A 25110-nucleotide genomic window follows, 5' to 3' on the forward strand; every position below is an offset into this window, starting at 1 on the left:
AGAATTAATTTGGGTACTTTGTTTAATAGCAATAAGTAATCCAGAAGTTGTTCTCCCTAATTTCCCTTTTTTTGTGGATACTATATGAATATCATAATTGTTCCAGAAAGGGGCTTTCACTAACCAGGTTTCCTGTAACAGAATGATGTCATATCTCAACAGTGCAGAGGCCTTATTATTGATTAGGTGCTTATGGCCCCTAGAGTTCCAGCTAACTAGTGACCATCTTGTGACTTCTAAGGGAACTGGCTAATTTGAGTTGTTCATTCTGCCACAATTGCAATGATTATTTGATTTGGATTACAATTTACCTGCGTCATTTGTCATACAAAACAATTGGTCAAGTGATTTTTGATTCTCCAAAATTAAAGGGACTGATAGTATTTCAAAGCCCAGGTCAAAGAGCTGGGATTTTACAGCCCAGATGGTGTTGAGTACAACTCGAGAATTTTTCCATAACGTAACAGCTGTTCTCTTGGGTAGATCTAAGAATTCAACCAGTTCCAGATCAATAGTTCCAATGTCATCTAGTTCCGGAATTTCACTAAAAACTGATAATACAGAGGTTCTATTCAGACTGTATTAAGTACATGGCAGTGATCGACATCTTAAAATGAGAGAGTGGACAGCTGGTCTTCTAGTGTGGTGTTTTAATGCTTTGTCAGGATTCTTATTAGTATTCAAGGATTGTTTTGTCTGTACTTTGACAGTTCTAGATTCTTCTAAAATTTGGGATACTGTCACTTTAATAATCTGCTTTAGGTCAGGTTCTGTTATTGGGTCATTTTTTTGGAGCTAGAGTCAAGACAGGCAGCTTCATTACTAGATTGTGTTGAGGATGTCATGTTAGGCAGTGAAGGATTCCACAAAATTGATTTGGGTTTTTGGGGATAAACCCCTTTTATCTCATAGTTAGTTACAGCTAACTTTGAGTTCACACACTGTGTGTCATATGGGGAAAACTAAGAACGTTCTGCTTTGGACACACTGCCATATAAGCATCTACTGCGTGTCGTATTTCATTCTGTCGGGCTGAAGAAGTATAAATCTCCAATGTTTGATCCTCAGAAGCAATAGCAGAGGATTTAATCGATGAAGGCGCGGTCGGTAAAGCCGCAACCAGATCATCTAATGGTTGGTAGGCTTGGGATATCTCTTCATTTTGGGATAGTACTAGTTGTTTTTTCAAAGAATTTTGTAACATATATTTCTTGAGAATAGCTTTAGAAGCTGTTATGACCGCAGTTTTTCAGTTGAGACAATTTTTTAATGAATCGTTTTGATTGCGATGAAGAAATGCCATTGATATTTTTGACATTCCCTGTTTTTTTCAGTTCACAAACTGTTTTTTTCCCAGGTTAAATTATTTGGTTGACCTTTGGCTTTATCACAAGGGCCAGAGAACAGTGCATAATTCAAGTTCGAATTTGGCTTTACTATTGTTTCATTGCCCGCAGCATTTGATTTCAAAGATTGAGATTTAGGTTGTGCGTTCTCCCACAATTGGTCCACAATTGGTATCGGTATATAAGGGACTGCATAGCCCCCAGGTTTGGTGATATTATGCTCCGTAGAAGCAGTTGTCATACAAACTTGTGTGTTACTCACAGGTGAAGCCTGTGAGGATAGTTTGGACTTATTTGAAATCTGCGGCAAAGTCTGGTTCGTTTGTTGCACTATTTTTTCAAGTTGTATCGCCTGCGAGGCAAGTCTTGAGTCGAGGGTTTCAAATAGCTTGACCAATGACTGGATCACAGAATTCATTGCAGTAAGGGCTATTTCTGTAAGCACAGTTGGAGGGAGTGATTTGGCATCCTCTATAGAGAACGAGTAAGGCAGCTTTCTTACAGGGGAAGGAGATAGAGGTTTAAATGAGGGTGCTAGAGGTTTGGTTCTCCGTGGAGTAGGTGCTGCAAAAGAAAGTTCTTTTACTGATAAAGAAGAAGAAGAATTCAAATTTAAAAACATATCAGGTGATTTCGATACATTTTCAGGTAATGTGTGTGATGTGAACCCCGATGCATTTGGGTCTAAATCAATAACAACAGGTTCCTCAGTCCCACTTCGATCGAGTTTGGAAACTGGAGCTTCTCCTGCGCTATTCAAAACTCAATACAAAAGTGCACCATCAGTCAATGAGACATTCTCTTTTGCAAACGTGACAGTTTCGGAGTCATTAGTAATTGTGGGCGCACTTGCCTTTTTACTGGAAACCTCTTGGTCTATTGTTGACCGCTTGTTTCCTGTGTCAGTGTGGAGTATTGAAGTTAACTGTCACCTCTTGGTAGGGGTAGTCCACAAATAAATGTCGACAAAGAATACAACTGCAGGGAGTACCGCGGCCAAGCAGTACTTCCAGGTACTTGCTTCGGTGCGCGCGGCTCCTGGTCTTTATAGACCCGCCTACTAGAGGTTGGTAGCAAAGCCAACAAGTGAATAGAAATAAAAGTATCAGGCTCTGTACTACTTTAGTGCAAGATATGGAGTATTGAAGTTAATTGTCACCTCTTGGTAGGGGTGTCCACAAATAAATGTCCAACAAAGAATACGACTGCAGAGAGTATCGCGGCCAAGCGGTACTTCCAGGTACTTGCTTCGGTGCGCGCGGCTCCTGGTCTTTATAGACCCACCTACTGGAGGTTGGTAGCAAAGCCTCTTGGTAGGGGTGTCCACAAATAAATGTCCAACAAAGAATTCGACTGCAGGGAGTACCGCGGCCAAGCGGTTATGCCTATATTATGCCTATAATATAAAGTGAACCAAAACAAAACAAAGAAATTTCACCTCAACACTAAGTACTTTCTAAAAAATATGAAATGTTTGCTAAAGTGTTGTGTTATTCACCAACGGTACAATCAAAAATACAAAAATGCATAAGTACCTCTGGCTCAGAGAAGTGAGCCAAACCAACCACAACTGGCGTTCTGCAAAGAAAAGATAAAGAAACAATACATGAGCTATATAGATCATCTTTAAAAAGGTCTCAGTGTAACTTGTACAAGCTCACATCACACACAATAATGTGCTCAATTGCTTGAATTTGCATGAGGTTTGGAACACCCAAAACATACCCAAAAAATGCATGGTTCTCAAAATCGGAGCAGTCAAGCTATGCATTGACGTCATCGTGTGCAGCTGCATTTTAGTTATGCCACACAATGCATATAAAATAAAGGTAAAACAGACAAAAAAGGGTAATAAAAGAAGGAAAAACTACGGGCGAACAGAAGAAATAGAAAGATACTAATGTTTTGAAGTTTCTGTTGCATTATTGTGGAGTGATATTGTCAATAAATATGTTTGTGCACACAAGGACATGTTTTCTTTCAGCTGGGACCTAGTACACTTTATAGAATTCCAAGATTCACGAACAATCATATCATTTCAAAAGCATTGCCACTAAAATAATGCTGATACAAAGCCTGCCTCACTAACAATTCAACAATCACATGAAACAAGCTGAATTACATTCTTCGCACGCCCCCTCCCCTCGCCCCCACGCCCCGGGATACAGTATATGGTAGGTAAGGATCCAGGGACGGACAAGGAGGCAAGTTCCTGCTTATTCTGTATTCAAAGAAAAGAAACCTTATCTCTCCCATGACCTGTGATTCTAAGCCCTAGTTTATACAACAGAAGATTCAAAGGGTACTCGCCAGGATATCAGAATGGCTTTAAATAAAATAGAAGTCCTCTGTCTGAAAGGCCTCTCTAACTCAGTTTCTTCCCCTACTCTTCAACAAGGGATACAAAACAGCAAAGACATGGTTTTGGGGATTTCACCCAATACAAGGGATGGCTGCTGGCTTCTGGCACCCACCCTTTTGTGCATTTCTTCACCGTAGACACTCTCCTAGGTTTACAATTTCAGTTTGTGGGGAGGGCGTCGGCCCGAGATTCCAGCCAGGTTTCATAGGGTCATGGTAGCCCTTCAGAGTCTCACAGTCTTTCTTCCTTTCTCTGTTGCTCACACTTTTCCATGCAGAGCTTTTAGTCTCCTATCTCTTCGATCTCTGCTTCACTTTTCTCACTTCCACGCTCTGGGGTGTGCCGGTTCACTCCCCATTTCGGAGCTTGTTTCTCTCTATCTTGTTCCCTACTTTAGGGCTCTTCGCTTCTCTCCATACACCGGGGCTTGGCTCCCACTTTTTCCCCACTCTGGGCTCTTTGCTTTTCTCCCTGGACCAGGGCTTGGTTCTCTCTCTTTCCCTATTCTGAGGCCCTTTGTTTCCCTGCTCACACTGGGGCTTGGTTCTCTTTTCCCCCCACTCTGGGGTTCTTTTTGTTTCACTCTGCTCCCTAGTACTCGATTCTCTCTCTTATTACCGACTCTGGTGCCTCGCTCCCCACTCCAGGGCTTGATTCTCCCTCTTTCTCCATTCTAGTGTTTCCTTCACTTTTCCTCACTTGCCACCCACCTCCTATTCTTCAGGAGCCACGGCATACCTGCTTTTGTCCAGTAGGGCTCCCTTAGAGGGTGTGTGGTCTGCCCAACCTCCCTCTGTGCGCAGTGTTGCTTACAGGACTTGTCAACTGGACTCTGTGGTGGCTGACGGTGCCTCTTCTCTCTCTCTCTCTTGGCACAGGACTACGTAGGTAACTCCTCCTTGCAGCCCTACGTCGGCCTCCTGAAGCACTTGATCCCATTCTGGAAGCTGTGCTGGACGGGGTTCCTTACTTGTCCATGTGATTTGTTGCACTCTCCTACTACAGGCTGCTAGCTTAGATGCTGCATCGAGCACTCTCTTGCTCTACCCAGTCATACCCTCTCTGTGTCTAGTGGTGCAATTGAACTCTGCATCTTTGGTGGAGGCTCTCCCCTGATTGGCTCTCTGATAGCAAGTCCATCCAGTGGGTTGGTTTGTTTGTTCCCCAGCGGTCTTCCTTGCGGGTTGCTCTGAATTTTGGTCAGAAGCCGAGTCAGCCATGATTAAAGTGACAAGAGGATTTTCACACACGTTAACCCCTATATAACCCTTACAGGTATTAGTGTGTGTGTGTGGGGGGTAGGGGGAGGTGATTTAAGTCAATTTCTGGGATTTTCCTATGCCCTAAGGGGGAGTCCCCTCCAGGGGGATCCCACTTACCCTGTACCATAGGGTCTGTTAAGCATATAAGGCTCCCCTGTCTAGTCCCAAAGGGGGTGACTCCCTCCTGGGGAGAGGTGACAATCTTCTCGGTTTGTCACACCAGTCTATCTGTTCTTCAAAGTGTCTCTTTTAGTACAAGTGCACATTGTAAATTCAGTTGTGGTATTGTTGTATCTATTACTTCAAAAATCGGTAAACCCAACTTGGTTATTTGATGTCGCTCTTCCAAGAAATCCCTTGTCACCGAAGATTTCAAATTCTGCATCCTCACATTGTATCGATGCTCGTTCCACCTTGATTCTGCCTTTCGTGTTGACTGCCTAACATAATACAAACCACAAGGACAACATATGCAATATACAATGTTGGCACTTCCACATTTGGCAAAACACTTACGTTGTATGTTCTCCCACATCCTAGGATGGTAGACTGTGTTACCTTTTGTCACATAGTAACAATTCAAACACGTAAACATGGAACTGTACTTGTTCTCATGCTCCTACCACCTTATTTGGAACATACAACACCAGTTTTAATCAACAAATCTATGACATGATGACTCCCTTTGTAGATCTCAAAAGAAACACAGCTAATGAAGCCTTGATAGTTCTTAGCAGCATTCTGACCGACACCCAACAACTAAACGATGATCTGAACTGAGGTATTCAAGGAAATGGCCTAGACAGACCCCCTGCTGATGCAAGTGTCATAACTCCCAGCTCATCAATGCACAGGAGTCTAACCTTCATAGATGTGTTCCAAATAAACCACAGTATTCTCACCACAAAGATCAAGTGTGGAGCCTAAGTGTACAAGCACGCATATTCCACTTCCTTCCGGTATGCTACCCGGTGTTGCACGAATGGGCACACCTGACTTCACCCCCTCCTTCCCGCCTGGCTTCCCCTCCTTTTCTCCACCTTTCCTTTTTTAACCTTTGAACTCTAACGCAGCTCTTAGAGCAGCGCATTAGGAAACCCAAGTAAATAAGTAGATTTGAAAAAGTAACGAAGGGTTTGAAGCTCATGTTGAATTGTGTATAGGGACCGGGTCAGAGGGAATACATCCTCATCCCAATTTGCAGCCTCTTGACTGTGGGAAAATAATGGACTATTGCGCAATATACTCAGAGGTAGATGGTGTTTTTCTCACTGGATAGCAGTGAAGATGTTATTGTGTATCTTTCTATGGTAATCATTGCCCACCTTCATTTTAATATTTGCCCTGGCTTGATTGCTGCTTTTCATAAGTGTAAATTAACAAGGGGGGTCCTGGGAGTCCCTCTGCCAGACATTAGTCCTGGTTACGAGAGACTTACCCAGAGTCCTTAGCTCACTATCTTTCACAGAGAAGAAATATCCCAAACATATCAGTCTTTGAAATATTCCAAACATATCAGTCTTTGTCCTGCCCTGGGGCAGTCCAGCACCGAAATGCTAGGCAATTCTCCTCTGAGCAAGAGTACCAACAGTATCCCCATAAGTGTGACTATATATGGCCCTGCACTCCTTTGATTGACTTGCACTGGTTACCATAAAACCAAACATTGGCTTTTATGATTTTCCTTCAAGGTTCTTCCCATGCCAATCGTCTTACCTCGTGAATGGGCTGGTGACCTGAAGGGTCGAGAGGGGCTGAGGAGGGGCGAGAGGTCGAGCCGTCCTGATATTTTGCGTTTGGATATCCGTAGTTTCAAACTGTGCTATTTCTGTCAATTCTACGATGTCACTCAGCTGCAATGTTTGCTTGGATAGGATCTGACCAGCTGCCCTTCCATAAGGCTTTGAAGACGTTCTTTTTTGGGCTGGCTTTGGTTAATAGACTTGCTTATTTTTATCCTCTTCCATTTGCTGTTTTCTTTCTGCTATTTTGTTTATTTCCGTATTATTTAGGTGTTGTTGTTCCGTAAGCTATATGTTACTTTCTCATCATGTTGAATTGTATAGTGCTGGCGTACATCACCGCATCACACTTTAGGATTAAGGTTAGATTTAATGCTTAAATAAAATAAATCCTGTGTTAAGCAATTGTATCCAAAGTTTCAAGGAGAGTAGGTTCCAATTTCTGTGAAGGAACCCCTTGTCATTTCTGTTCTCGTGAAATGATTTAGAATCTACTTTGGAAAAAATAAGCAATTGAAGTGAGAATCTTCACTAGACTGTATAAGGTTTCCCCACTCTCTGCTGCCAGTGGGCTGTAGCTTTCTAGGTGGCCCGGGCCACGTCGTATTTCCAGGGGCAGCTGCAGCCTTCATTATCTAAACCCAACATAGTAAGCCCATCTGCCAATCAGCCTACCTATCCCCAATTCCTAATCAGCCAACCTATCCTCCAACTCCCAATCAGCGTACCTATCCCCCAACTCCCAATCAGCCTACCAATCACCCAACTCCCAATCAGCCTACCTATGATATGATATGATATGGCATTTATAACGCGCCCATACACAAGTGTTTCAGGGCGCAACAAGGCAAGGGAGGGGAAACAGTGGGAAACAGACAAATATCCTACTAGGCCAGGTGTCAATCAGATTGCGCAAGTGCATGGGTAGGGAGAAAGGGAAAAGTGCCTGGGATGAAGGGAGAGGGGAAAAGTGCAGCGCAAGGAATAGAAGAATAAATAAGATAAATAAAAGCGGCCAGATGGTGGCAAGTGCAGCGTAAGAGCAGAATAGGTGCTGGTAGGGGACTGTAGGGATACAGAAAACAGTCCCCAGGTGCGATGGGTTGCCAGGGGGGCCTGGCCTGGACCCAAGATCAGAAAGGGTGGCCAGGTAACCAGTGCAGTTTCAGCCAGGAATTTCAGCGGCGGAGAGAGGCAGAGAAAGCAGAAGCAAAGAGGAAGGTTTTGAGGTATTTCCGGAACCGGAGATGGTTCTCCTCAAGTTTCAGGGAGGCAGGAAGGCTGTTCCAGAGGGAGGCCCCTGCTGAAGAATGAGCTCAACCACCCACTCGTTGCTTGGAGAAGCGACTGACCTTGAGGGAGTTGGAGGCAGATGAGAGAAGAGCCCGAGAAGGAAGATATTTGGGAAGAGAGAGTTGAAGGTATTGCGGACCCAGGCCCCAGAAGGCCTTGTGGACAATGCAGAGGGTTTTGAACTTAATCCTTGCAGCCACTGGGAGCCAGTGCAGAGATTTCAGTGCTGGAGAGATACGATCCCTGGGCTTGAGGCCAAGGACAAGTCTTGCAGTCCTGTTTTGGATAAGTTGCAGACGGCGGAGAGTAGAGGCAGGCAGATTAAGATAGAGACTGTTGCAATAGTCCAGCTTAGAGAGAACCAGGGCTCCGGAGACAGTGAGCTTCTGGGGGAAGGAGAGGAAAGGAAGAATACCTCTGAGGAGGTGCAGCTGGTAGTGGGATTTCTTAGAGACATCTGAGATGTGAGGAGAGAAGAAGACTGTGGAGTCAAAGATGACCCCAGGGTTTTTGAACTTGCAGGTGGGAGCAGGAAGAGGACCAAGAGAGGCCGGCCAGAGAGCTGCAGGGAAGAAGGGAGTGGGTGTGCCAATGAGTAGGATCTCAGTCTTACTGGCATTAAGGTAGAGGTCATTGGCGGCACACCACTCCTGAATAACAGACAGACAGTCAGAGATGAGGGAAGGAGAAGAGGAGGCCGAGGGTAGCCTGAAAATAAGATGGGTATCATCTGCATAGCACTGAAAGTTAGGGCAGAAAGTGGCGATGCAATGGGCAAGGAGTGCCAAGAATTGGTTGAACAACCAGGGAGAGAGGTTAGACCCCAACTCCCAACCAGCCGACCTATCCCCCAACTCCCAATCAGCCAACCTATCCCCCAACTTCCAATCAGCCAACCTATCCTGAACTCCAAATCAGCCTACCTATCCCCAACTCCAAATCAGTCTACCTATCCCCCAACTCCCAATCTGCCTACCTATCCCCCAACTCCCAATCAGTCTACCTAACCCCCAACTCCCAATCAGCCTACCTATCCCCAACTCCTAATCAGCCAACCTATGCCCCAACTCCCAATCAGCTTACCTATCCTCCCAACTCCCAATCAGCCTACCTATCCCCCAACTCCCAATCAGCGTACCTATCCCCCACTCCCAATCTGCCTACCTATCCCCCACTCCCAATCAGCCTACCTATCCCCAAATCCCAATCAGCGTACCTATCCCCTGTTCCCAATCAGCCTACCTATCCCCCAACTCCCAATCAGCGTACTTATCCCCCACTCCCAATCTGCCTACCTATCCCCCAACTCCCAATCAGCCTACCTATCACCCAACTCCCAATCAGCGTACCTATCCCCCACTCCCAATCTGCCTACCTATCCATTGACTCCCAGACACACTAGCAACCCTTTGCTGAGAATTGGCATTAGTGTAGTGGGTCAGTTCAAGCCTGACAGTGATTTCCTTCCTTCAGAACCTCATCTGATCAATTATCCTTAACTGCTATGTCAGCTTTTGCCATATGCGCATGGAGAGAATTTAAAAGCTAGTGTTTTTCTCAAATAGCACAGGGGACGATAAGCAAACTCTCCCAGAAAGCACCTTCCACATGGACACATCCCAGTGACAAGGATCTCAGTCAGACTCAATCAGCCTGATGATCCGCAATGATGTGGAAGCACGTCTGTGGCTGCCTGAATCCTTGATAGATCTTTGCATTGGGTTCATGAACCTATGCATAAACTAGTACTGCCCTACAAGACAAAGGTCATTTTCAGGAGCAAAAACGAGCGGTTTTCAGCAAATTTGCATAGCCACAGTGTATTTCTGAGTGGCGCCGAACTGGAGGTAAACTTTCAGTACTGGGTACTGGGTGTCACTGCGGCATGTTGGGCTAGTAAGGTGAAACAGCACCACTCACATTTCAGGTAGAAGGATGTTTTCATGACATTTTAAACCCACCATAACATTGATGGAGTAACCTTGGAGTGAAAGGAAACGTGTGTGGCTCTTGCATTATCGTCATGGAAACATACTGGCAACCGCTCGGCCTAGGCAATTATGAATCTTTTTCTTGGGCTTATTTCGAGACAGATGGAGCTATGCCCATTAGGACTGCGAGTCTACAAAGAGACAGTAGTCATTGCACCGCATTGCGGTAAATACCATCTGGTAATGTGGTCACATTGCTAATAAAACTGAGAAATGTGCGTTGCAATGTTTTTTCTTTGTTTTCTTGGTTTCTTTAGAAAATACGACTTCTGCGCCTGCAAGGTCTTACTTGACTTGTGATCATTCCAGATGTTAGTGCCCCCACAGTCAGTGATTACAGTGGCCATTTCCAATGGATTCCTATGGAATCTGCCTACATTTACTGATGGTAATTTCAGCCGAATGTTATAGGAATCCATTGGTTTTCCAGCAGCAAGAAAGTAATTGCTGTTGGAAACCCTGATTGATTTGTCAGGCATAGCAGACCCATCAGGCGGACGTGTAAGCTCCATCCTGCTCCCAGCATCTGCCTGGCGAATGCAGAAACGTGAGTCAGATCAGTAAAAAGGATGATACGCAGTTTTACGGCCATGTGTGCTAACCCACCTCACAGCAAATATCACCCTCATTGACTGCATGGCTATCACAGGACAATGAGGTGGCCCTCTCCTTCCTCTAAAAGCTAAGAGGACTCTAGAGTAAAACAAAGGGGCGGCAGGTTTATGAATGCAACAATTTCAGGGCAGACACCACAGGGGAGTTGCCGTGTGGCAGAAGGTGGAGGCTGTAGATGCACATTGGCAAGGCCTGGACCAAATGTCTTATGAATTGGCAAGACATTGCACGTTTTCTGCTTTGTGCATGTTCTTCATCTCGTGGTCACATACTTTATCAACAATCGTGAGCCCGTGAAAAACATGCACCTCTGGCACCGAAGGTCAGTCCCCATTTCAGCCTGACTTACCAAACTAAACATAAAGTCTGCCCACTACAGCTGCTCCACACAGTGTCACTGCACAGCCTGAAGACTGTAATGGTGCCCTATTGGAACACTACTTTGCACATATTGGGCAAAGTATATGGGCAGTGGGATGCCATCAAAAATTACCGCACCACTGACAGAAGGGCTTGCAATGGGGCAATTTTAATACTGTGACAGTACCAGATGCTGCGGTATGTCTGCTCCATGCTATGAACGTTTGAGAAGTCAGCCAAGAGGGTTAGCTGTACAATGCATCCATGAGTGAGGATCTGCCTGTCATGTGCCTGTTTGAGCTAAACCTGACCAACAGGGCGAGGCCCCGGGCCTCGGCAGATTATGTGGATGTGGCAGAGCTGGTGAGGGACCTACTGGATTCCTTTGTGGGCCCATGTTTCGAAGAAAAAGTGGACACTTTTCCTTGGCATGCCCAGAAAATTGAGGACTTGCAGCAAGCATCACAAGGAGGAGACACTTTGCAAATGTGCAAGGTTGCTTTGCTGCAGCACTTGTATTTGTGTTTTGTATTTTATTGTTGATATAGCACTTTACGCCAAAGCACTTTACAGTTTAACAACAAGGAAAACATCAAACATGGAACATAGAAGCAATAAAATATTCATGAATCAAACCAGAAAAACAGCATGTGGAACAATTTGCATTTGAGAAGGAAGAGAGAAGGAGAGGTATGGGAGGGAGAAAAGGGAAGGTAAAAGGGAGTAAAGAGGGTAGTAGGGAGGGTGGAGATCATAGGGGAGACAGGGAAAGATAGAGGAACAGGAAGATGGAGTGGGGAGGAGAAAGAAGAGGAGGAAGGGGAGAGAAGTTAGGGAGTGGGTGAAGAAGGAGTGATTTTAAGGAGGAACGGAAGGAGGAATAGGTGGACATGGAGCGGATAGTGAAAGGAAGGGAATTCCAATGTAGGGAGGCAAGGAGCTGGAAGGAGCGGAAACAAGAAGAGGCACAAGGAGGTGGGGGAACAGGGAGTAAAAAGAGATCAGAAGAGCGTGGGGAACGAAATGGGACATAGAAGGAAAGAATAGAGGAGTGGTAAGGAGGGGCAAGATCATGAAGAGATTTAAAAACGAGAGAAAGGAAGTGAAATTTAAGTTGGTGGAAGGGAAGCCAGCCTAGGTTGGAAAGTGAATTGGAGATGGAATCTTGGGGCGAGAGAAGACAAAGGGTATGGATGGCAGAGTGGTAGAGGGATATACTTGCAACATCAATTGAAGAAAAACACACAGGCAGCTGGAACAACACCTACCAGCCCAGATTTTGCCAAAAATCGACAGGCATACCTCACTGACACCTGTTGAATGATCTAAGAGCAGTGTGCTCTGCCTACAGGATGGTAAACTGTAGCACAACTTCCTCAGTGGCTCAGGCCTCTTGAATGTAGTTGGGTTATTAACACGAACAGACAGCAGACCATCAGCTACACAGATGCTTGATGCCTATATACTCAACTCTTACCCGTGGGGCAGGATAATAACACATTCCAATATTGCTACAGCAAGTGGTCCATCTAACAAGCAACACTTGCGCCAGTTGCTGCAGATCGCTGAGAAGAATCGAGCAGCATATTCAAGAGGCCAACAGAGCTGTTAGAGCAGCCCAAGCTACCGTTCCTATAACCACAGTAGAAGCCTGGCAGCATTGCATGTTGAGAAATTGACATTTATAAAAATGAACAATCACTTCATTGTGGAAGACTTTGGAACAAAATATACCCCTAGACAACACACCATCTCATATGATGAAAATTATTTCTCACCGGTATATGTCAGGGTTTGTTTTGGGAAATTGATAGCTGCACGATTGAGTGTGAATGAGAGGTCCTGAAGAGTTGCTGTTTTACACATGCTGTTGACTATTGTGCAAGTCATGTTTTTGAATCCGTTTATTGCCTCATGATCACACTACTTGTTAAGGGTTCTCCCGAACGGCACAGCCACCTACGCTTATAGGCTGCATCTGCATATGCTCGTCTGCGCCTTCATATTCAGTAATTTATAGCCAGAGCTTACCAGCAAATAGTATCATTGAGGCCCCTCACCAAGGTGGGCGCCAGCCCAAATCAAACGGCAGACGAATGGAATGAACTCGAGGATATGAAAAAGAGGCTGATCCATACTGAATTGCACGGGTCAATCATGACAGAATATTGAAGATCACATACAGCACCCAATGGATTAATCAACTGAATAGAACCCCAGATTTTTCCCAATCACATACAATTCAGGAAAGATTGGAGTTTCATTGCTAATAAGTGTTACAGAGACTGGTTAATTCTAATTATCAGTACAGCTAAAGATGTCTCTGTAAAACTAATTTGTGAAATCGAAACAAAACCAGACTTACTAAAATCTAAACTCGTACTGGATGCATTTAAAAAGAAACTCGAGGAACTGGATGCAACTATCAAGGAGTTTCATGACTTCAACTTGAATAAAAAAATAATCAAATTAAAGAAAGACATTGTGGCATTCTCACATGAGCTTGTTAGAACGGAGATCGTAGCGACGTTGGCAGCAATTTTGCCTCACAGCAGAGCAGCCTGTACTTGCAGGATAGCTCTGGCCTGATGCTCACACTGTCCCTCATTGTAATTGTGAATGAGTCAGTCGCACACGCTAGGTTGACCCTTGCCGCATCCATTGTTGAACCAGGCCCCTGCTGGACCTGTGGCGTCCTGAAATATGTAACAGGGCACTAGTTTGAAGCGCTTTGGCTCACATAGTATTAATTGTTAATACACACTAACACAAGAGCTGAGAAGTGAGCACCTGTACCAGACCCTCCTGGATGAGGGTACTGTTGAGGGGTTTGAGATCAGGATAATTAATAATTATAAATGGAGTTAGTTTATGTTGTCCTGCCCCCGGCCACATGCTATATCGGTTGGTATGAGGCAGAAGACGATGATATTTTGATCCCTGCAGGTGGTTACTCACTCATCCCACCTTTCACAGACCTGGGTCCAAACAAAATCTGCCCACAGAAAGTACGCCGGATGGCATTTAAAACAAAAGCAAAGTGCTGAAATGTGTAAACTTGAGATAATCAAACACACACTAAAGTGGGTGTTTTTGCCTTAAATGCAGTTTTCACGCATAGCCCCATCCACAGTAAAGAAGTCCGTGGTCAGCAAGTACCTTTCTATATACAACTAGGATTGGACTTGTTCCTAGTGATATAAATACACTAGCAGTATAGAAGACGGTCCTGATGAAGATGGCCATTATGGAAGCAGAACAAAAAAGGTGATGGCTGGAAGGTTTAGAATTATTCTTTACCTCTGGCATTACTTTGGGCAACCCTCCTGACCCTCGTTCTTCGCCTGCTAAGCCATTTGAAAAGGGGAAAGATCGTATGCAAATCAGTCTTAGTCCCACCCCAAAAATGGAAACTTCTCCCTCATCTTCCTCTATAACACATTGTACCTCACCAGCGATAGTAGATGAAGAAATAGGAATTAGAAGTTGAAACATTTGACAACCAAAACCTTTTCTGAATTATGAACGCAAGGATACCAGATTGGAATTGACAAAGAATGTGTGCAACATGTTTTAATGAAAGTACCTACTTAGTGATAAAACACACTATTGTCAACATCTACAACATTAACACCAGACACTCACCTACACGAAGTTGATCATCGAAGCCTGGTTAACTTTTTGGACCCGTAATATGTCCATAATAGACATAAAGCAGAGCGTATTTAGGTTTTGCAGGAACTTGACATTTCATAGGTCTTCTGACCAGGAAGTGGTTGCCCACAGTCTCACTCTTAACAGCATCATGAACAGCAGAATGGACATCTCTAAACCCATCAGTCGTTCTGTAAACCTTCTACTCCTTGACCATGTACACTAAGAAATGTACAGCATTTACTGTAGGTATTGAGAGTAGGTTGACATTTCTATGCATACACCAATGTAATGCAAAAGATAATTCTGTTTTTAGTAAAGTTGTCAATGATAACTTGCACAACATGGCGTGGAATGTCTAGGAGTGACCATTAACACCTGGATTGGAGCTATCTAGCCCTTAAGGGAAATGGCATGCAAGTGCCCTAATCGATATGACAGTAAATTAGGATGCCTTTGAGAAGAGCGTGAGGAGAACTAGTCCTCATGCAAATGTAGCTGTGAATGAATCAGAAAAGGCCAAAAAGCCTGTAGCGAAACCGAGGTTGACCTCTGCAAAGCAAAGCATACCGTGTTATTGCTGACCAGTGTTTCAAAATCCATCCAATTCTAAGTTACCTGGATCAAGACATGAGCTATGAAGCTGAGGAAGCCGGTGATTCAAACAGGAGGCTAAGATATCTTTCTTGAAAATGCCCCACACTTCACAAATGGAAGTGCAAGGAGGCTTTGTTAATCATCAATCTTTCCCTTATTGGAGAAATGTGGAGTTCCAATCCAGCGCCCTCTTGCAAACCACAGAAGATACCACTACCAAAGTGAACTATACCTGTTTAAGCAGAAATGCTAAAAATCTTTTGCGTAGTCTTCCATGTTCTTTGATAAGTTGCCCCGAGGAGTGGTTTAGGATCTGCGTGAAATTACCGAGTAAAAACGTCTGAGTATCAACAGTCCGAATATTCTTTTTTTTCTCCATTTGTTCGCATATATATATGTGGCGGGAGACCTCCCACAGCCCCCCACCTTAAGCCTATTAAATTTTCTATGAACTTTACCCCCCCACATATATGTATGCGAACAAATGGGGGTCAGACTTTTTTGCCGCGGTTATTTCGTCCTATTCCGTGATTTATTTTCCTCACTGTATCAATGTATTGATTATGATGATGAAAGGACAGTATGTGGCCCGGGGTTTGCCATATGAACCAAACCATTCAGGGACTCTCATGATATAGGAATGTCGGCTGCAAACACAAACCTCTCTCCACATAATAAACAACAAGTCATGCTTTGCTCTGAAGTCATATTTCCTCCACATGTGCCTGGAATCAAATTGCTTAGAGTGTGGGTCTCAGAAATGCCCTTAAGCCATGAGAAGTATTACTGCGGAGCATGTAGCTTCACTTCACTGGGTCCTTCCCACGCATGGGTGAACTGCAAATCATTAAATGTGATCCAGTTGATAAACAGGCTTGAATGCAGGCCTGAGCACTGAGGAAGTATGACTAAGCACGTGGAAGCCACAGTCCATGAGAAAGTAGCCAATCAAGTTTCCATGTTAAAAACACTGCACACCTGAACTTTCTTAAGCAGGGGGGTCAATGGATGAGAGCCAGGATGCTAAAATAAGGTGTGAGGGTTGTTTGGAGAGTGCAGGCATTTGGAGACTTTGAAGGTGCAGTGCACAAGCATGTTGGAGGCAGAAGCAGAAGGAAGAATTGAAGCTGGAGAGGGGAGTAGGAGGCCAGAGCGAGAGGGCAATACAGGAGATGGAGTTGGAGAGGAGAGAAAGAGGCTAATGAGAGGAGGCCAGAGAGAGGGCTATAGAGGAGATGGGGGAGCTGGAAGAGTCTGGAGGGATGTCAGAGAGGAGGAGGGAGAGCAGAAGAGAGGTAATCACTAAGGTGAAGGTGGTGAATAGAGAGTTAAAGAACATCCAGGGTACAGTCATGAGCAATAAGGAGCACAAGAGTGCTCAACTAAGAAGTGAGAGAGTAAGAATGAAGTTGAGAAAGGTCCAGAGCTGAAGGAGAGTCCCAAGAAAATAGACACAAGTAAAGGGAAATGGGAAAGATGGCAGAGGAAGAGAGGTGGAGAGACATTGCTAAGCAAAGACTGAAAGAGACTGCAAGAAGGACCAAGCACACTACAAGCCTGATAGAAGTGAGGAGGGCATGAAGCATGATCAAGTATTAGAGCATTAGTTAGGCGGTAATGAAGGCAAGACTGGAGTAAAGTATAGATCCTGGGAGGTGAGAGGGAGAAGAGACTCTCCTAGGTGGGAGATTGCCCCATCTCCTCAAGGAGTCAGATGAATGTGGGGTGTTGGGGAATATAGACAGGCCACCCTGAAATAGAGACGAGGTTCAATATTAAACCTAGACAAAAAAAAACTAGCCTAGGTGCCCCAAGCCATGGTGGAAACTCTATGGCTTAACTTGGTGACACTTAGACCCCCCCCATCATTCTGCCTAGAGCTAGCGTGCAAGAGATGTCAGGCCACAAGGGTTCTTATGTGCACCAGATAAACCAGAAAGAGAAGTAGAAGAATCAAGAAAAAAGTACAGGGATGCTTAGACCCCAGAATGAGAGTTCACCATTATCTCAGAGGGGAAAGGCATTGAGGGGCTATTTCTTGAACCTATAACTAGGTTTTTTTTTGATAGCCCAGACACTGTGTTGGGAAACAGTTTGTTCTGAACCCCGAGACATTATCAAGACCCTAGCTGAGAGGGCTCATCATTACTGGGATGCTGAGGTATTGCTTTGCATTGTTCACTGAAAGGGCCCCTTAGAACTTTGAGAGGAGCTTTGGAAGGAGGCTTTGACCCAGTAAAAGCTATCCTAAGCTTGAGAACTTAAAATCTAATGGAGACCCAGAAATCACATGCCTTTAGAATTCCCTGCAGGAGATGAATGAAGCCATAGAAGTTGATGAAGGACTTGTGCAGTTAGTTGATGTATATAATGCGCACAAAATAAATGGCCATTCTGAATAAATATCAGTTTCTGAATTTTGAATGAGTGTATGTCTAATTTCTATTTCTATTTCTATTTGGTTATTTGTATAGCCCCACACACCCGGGGGCATCAGAGCACTTACAAGACCTCAAAAACAAGAAACTTGGAGCTGCCAGGCTACATAGGTAGTCACACGTAGGTAGTCAATTAGTCATTACTGGTGTAATGTTGAACCCATGTTCCTCTTCGTGACACACCTTTCTTTGTATCATATTCGGACAGTGCATACCAAAACCCTCTTGTTTCCTCAGCTGAGAGTGATGGCCTTTGACTCTAAAATTAGATGTGAGGGGGGAAAACATTTCTAACACACAAAGAAGAAAAATATCATTTTGGGATACCTTTTTAAAACTTTCATTACCAGTTTTATTCTCTTGTGTTTGAGGATGAAGCAACACACCTACAACAAAGTCTAGAAATTGGATGGAATGAATAGTAACTACAATTTATGGTATTTAAGAGAAACCAGGAAGCAAAATGAGTGGGCACCACTAAGATATCAATCCACTTGTTGGTGTGCAAAATTAATATTAGAAGCAAGTCTTTTCAAAATGATTCTTTGTGAAGGAGCAGGAGACAAGGTAAAATACCAAGTCATACAGCCGCTCCCGATCCGGGTTGAAGTTTCTTACAAAATAGCTAAAAGTTAAGTTTAAACCTTTGTAGTGATTTGCAAAAAAAGTAAAACTCAAAATTGCTGTTGTTTTTCACCAATGATTTTTATCTGCCAAAACCAGAGTTTTCTTATAAAAAGAATAGTCACTAATAATATCTTAGTGAGGAAGAGTTTGCCACAATTAGCTCGTTGATCAGACTAAATTATGCCAATGCATTTCGGAAAAGGTTTTCCTTCATCAGGGCCAGTCTAACTATAGTTCATACAAATAAACAGTTGCGTTTGTAGAAGCAGAGAGGTAGAGGAAAAAAGAAAACCAGAATAAAAACAGTCGTTGTTATAAGCAATTTGTTAGTGTAGCCATAGATCAAGAACATAGCCAAATACCTGGGACAGGTGAATCCAACGTGGTATACTATATTGAAGCTGTCAAAGTCAAAATGAACTGCCTGACCGAATTCAGCGAAGGGTGTATCACTGAAGAGCGGTATCTGGAAGCAGGAAGTTCTATTAGTGTAAGTAAACAAACTTCTGTGGTTTATAAGCAATGCAAATGGCAAAAGGGCTTGGAAAAAGCTAACAAAAGGCTCACCGTCAGGAGAGAGGGAGAGCGAAGCAGTCCTCTCGTGGTCTGCCGTTAGCAAACTGACTTAGCTGCATCGGAGCATTGCTAAGCAGCGTTCCTAAATACGGCACGTGATCGTGGATCGCCCAGAAGAGCCAAAGCTGAGTATTAAGGCTGCAACCAAGCCATTGGGCTTGAATAAGGCAAAAGTACACATTTATAGGACCTCCCAGGTTAATATGAGAAAAAGTAGTGCAAAGGAAATTTAAAATTTAAAAAAGGCAATCAATAGAAAGGAAAGAAATACTCAAATCAAAAAACGTACTGCACATGGGCCAATGGAATTCAATAAATCCAAACAAAGAATGTAGTGGAAGGTCAATCAAGAAAGCAGGATAGAATGTAGTGGAAGGACAATCAAGAAAGCAGGATAGAAATAAAAGGATAAAAAATTATTTTTGAGGAATCTATTTTTTCGTACTGGTATCGTAGAACTCTGCGCCCTATTTATATTTGTGTCCATATAATTGAGGTCGCATGTGTAAATGGGGTAACCGTGGAGTCCTGTGATTCCTCTGCTCCACTGGGAAGAGAAAGTAACAAACGGATGTTACCCTTTTATTATGCTCATGCGCCCAAGTTGTTTTGACTCCATATAGATGGAGAAAGAAATAAGGTTCCACACAAGATTTGTGTTTTAATTCACAAATATTATTTATACAGAAATCAATTGCCCTCTAGTGATGACACGTGTTTCAACGTAACCAACGTCTTTCTCAAATCAGGGCCAATATACCAGTACTCTTAATATTCTCTACAGCTCGAATCTTCCAGTCATGGGTTTAATCCCGTGTCCCTCTGTATCCTCCAAGTCGTCCCTTTCAGTCCTTGTGTGGAACCTTATTTCTTTCTCCATCTATATGGAGTCAAAACAACTTGGGCGCATGAGCATAATAAAAGGGTAACATCCGTTTGTTACTAGAAATAAAAGGATACTGCAAATCAGAATTACACAAGTAGGGTCTGAATAAAAACATGGCAATTAACAATAATACATGGTATTAAGCCTTGCGCCAATGGTGTCATCAAAAAGACGGCACCTTGGGTCCTGGACCGAAGTCCAGGAAATGCAGCATTCAGATTCAGATCAGAAGTAAAATGTATACTCTTAAACAGTGTGCATATACAGTACTATCCGGTGATGGTACCAAAAACAAGGTTCATGGCTAACATTCTCAATAACATTCATATTAAATAGGCCCCGGTCCACTGTGCTTGAATGTACTTCAACACATATCAGTCAAAACAGAAAAAGTGACATGAGATTATAGAAAACAGTGATAATTAATCTCCTTGTTTAGTCCATTAGGTACTAAACTCCCAAGTTTGTCTATCCAAAAAGTCTCTCTGTGATTAAGGCGTTGACCCAAATCCTCATGTGGACTGTTCTTTGTTAGTACCTCCAAAATCACAAATCTTATTTGTGTCACATTGTGTCCATTTGCAGCCCAATGGCGTGCCACAGCTGAGTTAGTGTTTGCATTTCGGATGCAGGATCGATGTTCACTCCACCTTAGTTTAGCTGTTCTTGTCGACTGTCCGACATAAAATTTACTGCATGGACATTTGATGCCAAAAATAATATTGGTACTGTCGCAGGTACCAAAAGTCTTAAGCAGAATCTTTTGCCCTGTTCTGGGATGATTGATGGTGTTACCTTTAATGACAAAGTTACAGTTAACACAATGGAGGCATGGGAATGTGCCAGTGCGTTGAGTTGTCGGCCCTTTCGGTGGTGGTTTAGTTTGGACCAGTTCATCTCTCAAGTTCCTACTCCGTTGATATGCAAACACTGGTACTTCACTGAACAATTTTTTGTACTCTGATGTCATTTTTAAAGATCCCCCAGTGCTTCTTGATAGTTTTCTTAATTGTATTGCTTTGAATGGAAAATTTGGATATGTATACTGGTGACTTCAGTTCTCTTTTGCTTTTGGGGATCTGTGTTGATAATAGGGTCTCTCGTGACAGGGCATTAACTCTGTCGGATGCCATCTCAAGTTCGTTTAGCTTATATCCCCGTGCCAGAAATTTCTCTTTCATCTCCATCTGTTGTGCTATGCAGTCCTCGGGGTCACTCACTATCTTCTTGACCCGTAATAATTGGCTGTATGGCAGGTTTCTGAGCAAGCTGGGCTGGTGAAAGCTGAGATGATGCAGAAGATTATTGCGATCCGTCGTCTTCCGAAACAGTGAAGTGCTGTAGCAGGTTGCTTGTTTCCTGACTTGGACATCTAAGAAAGTGATGGTATCATGCGAGATCTCTTTAGTGAACTGGATGGATCCTTTGGTCAATGCTATTGAGGTATTCAAAAAAGATCTCAAAAGATTCTCTGATACCCTTCCAGATTCCAAAGATGTCATCTATGTACCGCGTCCACAGGCGGATATCCTTGTTCCATTCTTGTCTATTGAATACATTGTCAGTCTCAAACTTGTGCATAAAGCAGTTGGCGTATGCGGGTGCCATGATGGCCCCCATTGACGTCCCTAATGTTTGTAAAAAGAACTGGTTACCATATTGAAAATAAGAGTTTTCTGCAATGAACTGCAAAAGAGCTAGTATGAATTCCTTCTGTGCACGTATTTCAGATGTTTCTAGCAGGAGCCATTCAACCACTTCTATCCCCAAATCATGTGGTATAGAGGTGTACAAACTTTTTACATCAATGGTGAACATCAAATCATCCTCTTGAGGTGTCAAAGAGTTCAGTTTTTGAAGGAAATGGGTGGTATCGCGAGTATAGGTAGAAGTTTTTTGAATTAGAGGCTGCAGGAATAAATCAATGTAAATACCCAAAGGTTGATTGATGCTCTCCATCCCTGCGACAATGGGTCTGCCTGGTGGTTTAGCAATGTCTTTATGAATCTTTGGCAACGTGTAAAAGTTTGGAATCCTGGGGTGGCTCTTGAAGAGGAACTTCTGTGTGTGCTCATTAATCCATTCTAATTCGAGTGCTTTAGCCAATAGGCTTTCCAAGTTCTGTTTGATAGCTAGAGTAGGGTCGTGGTCCAAGGTAGCATATGTGGTGCAATCTTGGAGCTGTCTGGTACACTCAGCATCATAGTCAATTGTATTCTGGATGACTAGTGCTCCCCCCTTGTCCGCAGGGCGCTGAATTCGGTCGGCAGTTCATTTTGACTTTGACAGCTTCAATATAGTTTACCACGTTGGATTCACCTGTCCCAGGTATTTGGCTATGTTCTTGATCTATGGCTATACTAACAAATTGCTTATAACAAGGACTGATTTTTTCTGGTTTTCTTTTTTCCTCTACCTCTCTGCTTCTACAAACGCAACTTGTTGATATGTGCAAAATTTCGTTTATATTTTGGTATTGTTCCTGATGATGTTTGTTCTAATTATGTATGTGATTTTGCACTGTTTATTTGCATGAACTATGGTTAGACTGGCCCTGATGAAAATAAAACCTTTTGCGAAATGCATTGGCATAATTTAGTCTGATCAACGAGCTAATTGTGGCGAACTCTTCCTCACTAAGGTATTATTAGTGACTATTCTTTTTATAAGAAAACTATGGTTTTGGCAGATAAAAATCATTGGTGAAAAACAACAGCAATTTTGAGTTTTACTTTTTTTGCAAATCACTACAAAGGTTTAAACTTAACTTTTAGCTATTTTGTAAGAAACTTCAACCCGGATTGGGATACTAGAGAGTGGCTGTATGACTTGGTATTTTACCTTGTCTCTTGCTTCAATTTAAGAGAAACCAAACTTGTTGAACTAGCAGTTCCAACATGTGAAGAGATCAAAAATGTATCAATGTGAGTTGTTCCAGTATCAACTTGGCATCCAAATAAACATGTGTCCCTGGGGCACAAGTAAAAGATCACTGGATGAAGCCATGATTAAAAATGCCACATGACAGTCAGGACAAATTGGCGGCTCATCAATGCCATAGTTCATTGTGCCATGGCAGTTGTAAGAATTCATGATGATGAGGACAAAGTGAATGACAAAATAAGAATCTTTAAAATCTATCATCATCATTCAATATTTCAGTAAAAAAGCATCCTAAATAAGGTGTTATCTTGTAATACCCAAGGATCTGATGTTACTAATGTCAAACTGTGCAAGACATTTTTGAATGACACCCAACATTTCACTGTTATGCTATGTGAAGTGATGGAACAGATGAAGTGGATCGAATGGATGAAGTGGATCGAATGGATGAAGTGTATGGAACGGATGAAGTGTAAGGACGGATGAAGTGGATGGAACGGATGAAGTAGATGGGACGGGTGAAGTAGATGGAACGGACGAATGGAACGGATTGGAATGGATGGACTGGATGAAAAGGATAGAGTGGATGAAGGATGGAGTAGATGGAGTGGATGGAGTGGATGGAAAAGATGGAAAAAGAAGGGAAAGGATGGAAAGGATGCAACAGATAGAATGGATGGAACGGATGGAACGGTTGGAACTGATGGAGTGGATATATCTCTATATATCTCTGTAACTCCTATTTATGCTATGTATATGCTATGGACCTGTATCCCCATGTTATTTGTCTCACATGTTTACCCTATCCATCCTGTCACTTTATATACGTATGCCGCTATGTACGCCCCTTGTCCTGCTCTCATGCTTGGTTGCAGGCGCTTTACTGTTAACCACCATATCACACTACTACGCTTACTCTCTCCTATACACCATCGTTCAACTAGAACACAGATGTACTATGACACATTTGGCCTAGCTGTTCTCATACTAAGATGACCCCACGAACACCTTGTCATCCTAATAAAACACCACTAGCTGAGTACATACCGGCTAGCTTAGGCGTCTCCTCAGGCTAACGCAGCCAGAACTCAGTCTGGGTGTCCACCCTCCAGACTGAACACATCCAACTGATTTCCTCAGCACCACACCTACTGCTAAGAAGCAGCTATCATGCAACAAACACACCAGCTGCACACATATCCGGTGCGCCCACACACCATACGACACGCTCTCTCTCTCTACTGACTTGAACTGCGGTTCCCGAGGGTGTTCAACCTACCAGCGCTTTGAGGTCATACCAATGATACATAAGGCGCTATATAAATGCCAAGTAACATATGTTGTGTGGGGGTGTTTTTGTAAAGTGTAACATACTGAGAGAGCAGCTTCTTGGTGTTAAGGGAATAACAGGATATCCAGCTTTCTTTACAGGAAGCAAACTTACATAGAAAGAGAAAGAGGCTTACATAGTGAAAAAATGGGGTTGAGCTGTTGTTTAAATTTGCAGCACTTATAGAACTATTGTGCCAGCTAAGCAAGTGTCAAGAACAGTAAAGGTTAAATCAAAGGACATAAATGAGGAATTCCCTGCTTTTCATAAAATACATTACACATACAAATGTTCGACATCCGTAGAGGCTGTATGGGACTTTCTGGGAAGATGGAACCTGATGGCTGTGAACAATGTAGAGGCTAAGGATATTTCTAGAGATTTCAGATTAGATAAGATCAGTGAAGTTATAGATGAATTGCAAAAAGGGAATACCACTCCATTGATTGGGGAAATGAGCAACGGAAACACTAATCTGTCATTACAAGCACCACCCAGAACAAGTGTCGAAAGCGAAGTCCACCCAGTTACAGCAAGGGGAAATCTATCTGGTTCTCATTTTGCTTAACAGACATCAAAGAAAACCACTTAACTAACACAACTACAGGCAGCACAGATGACCTCAACATGGACGAGTTAAACGTGCTAAAAGAACACAATGGGGATAAAGAGCCGATTTCACCGGCAAGGGAGGATTTGGATATCCCAAGATACCCAAAAGTCAGAACACCCTCAAAAACTTCTAGGTCTGAGACTAGACTGGTCACCACAGCAATAGAAAATCATAAAAGCCACAAAGGACCACGTCTTAAACCACATAAAGAGATTAGAGTTAACACAATGTCACCAACAATACCTCAGCACCCTACAACAATGACAAATTTAAACAGAAAAGACCGGCCCCCAGTAAAAATCAAGGAAACTGGCCAGCCTAAGAAAGTAAATTTAATCACGCCCCACAACAACAACCCAATTGGCACATTTTTTAACAAACTAAGCAAGACACCATTCATTAACTCATGTGAACTATCTGATGCCGAAATACTTGAGGGGTCAGTCTCCATACCCCGAGAGATAACAATCGGGAAACTCAAAAACTGAGTCTCATCGGTGATCGGGCTAACCTCAACCCCAATACGATGGCACTT

Source organism: Ambystoma mexicanum, chromosome 3p, assembly GCF_040938575.1.
Source record: "Ambystoma mexicanum isolate Mex_15411 chromosome 3p, UKY_AmexF1_1, whole genome shotgun sequence".
NCBI lineage: Eukaryota > Metazoa > Chordata > Amphibia > Caudata > Ambystomatidae > Ambystoma > Ambystoma mexicanum.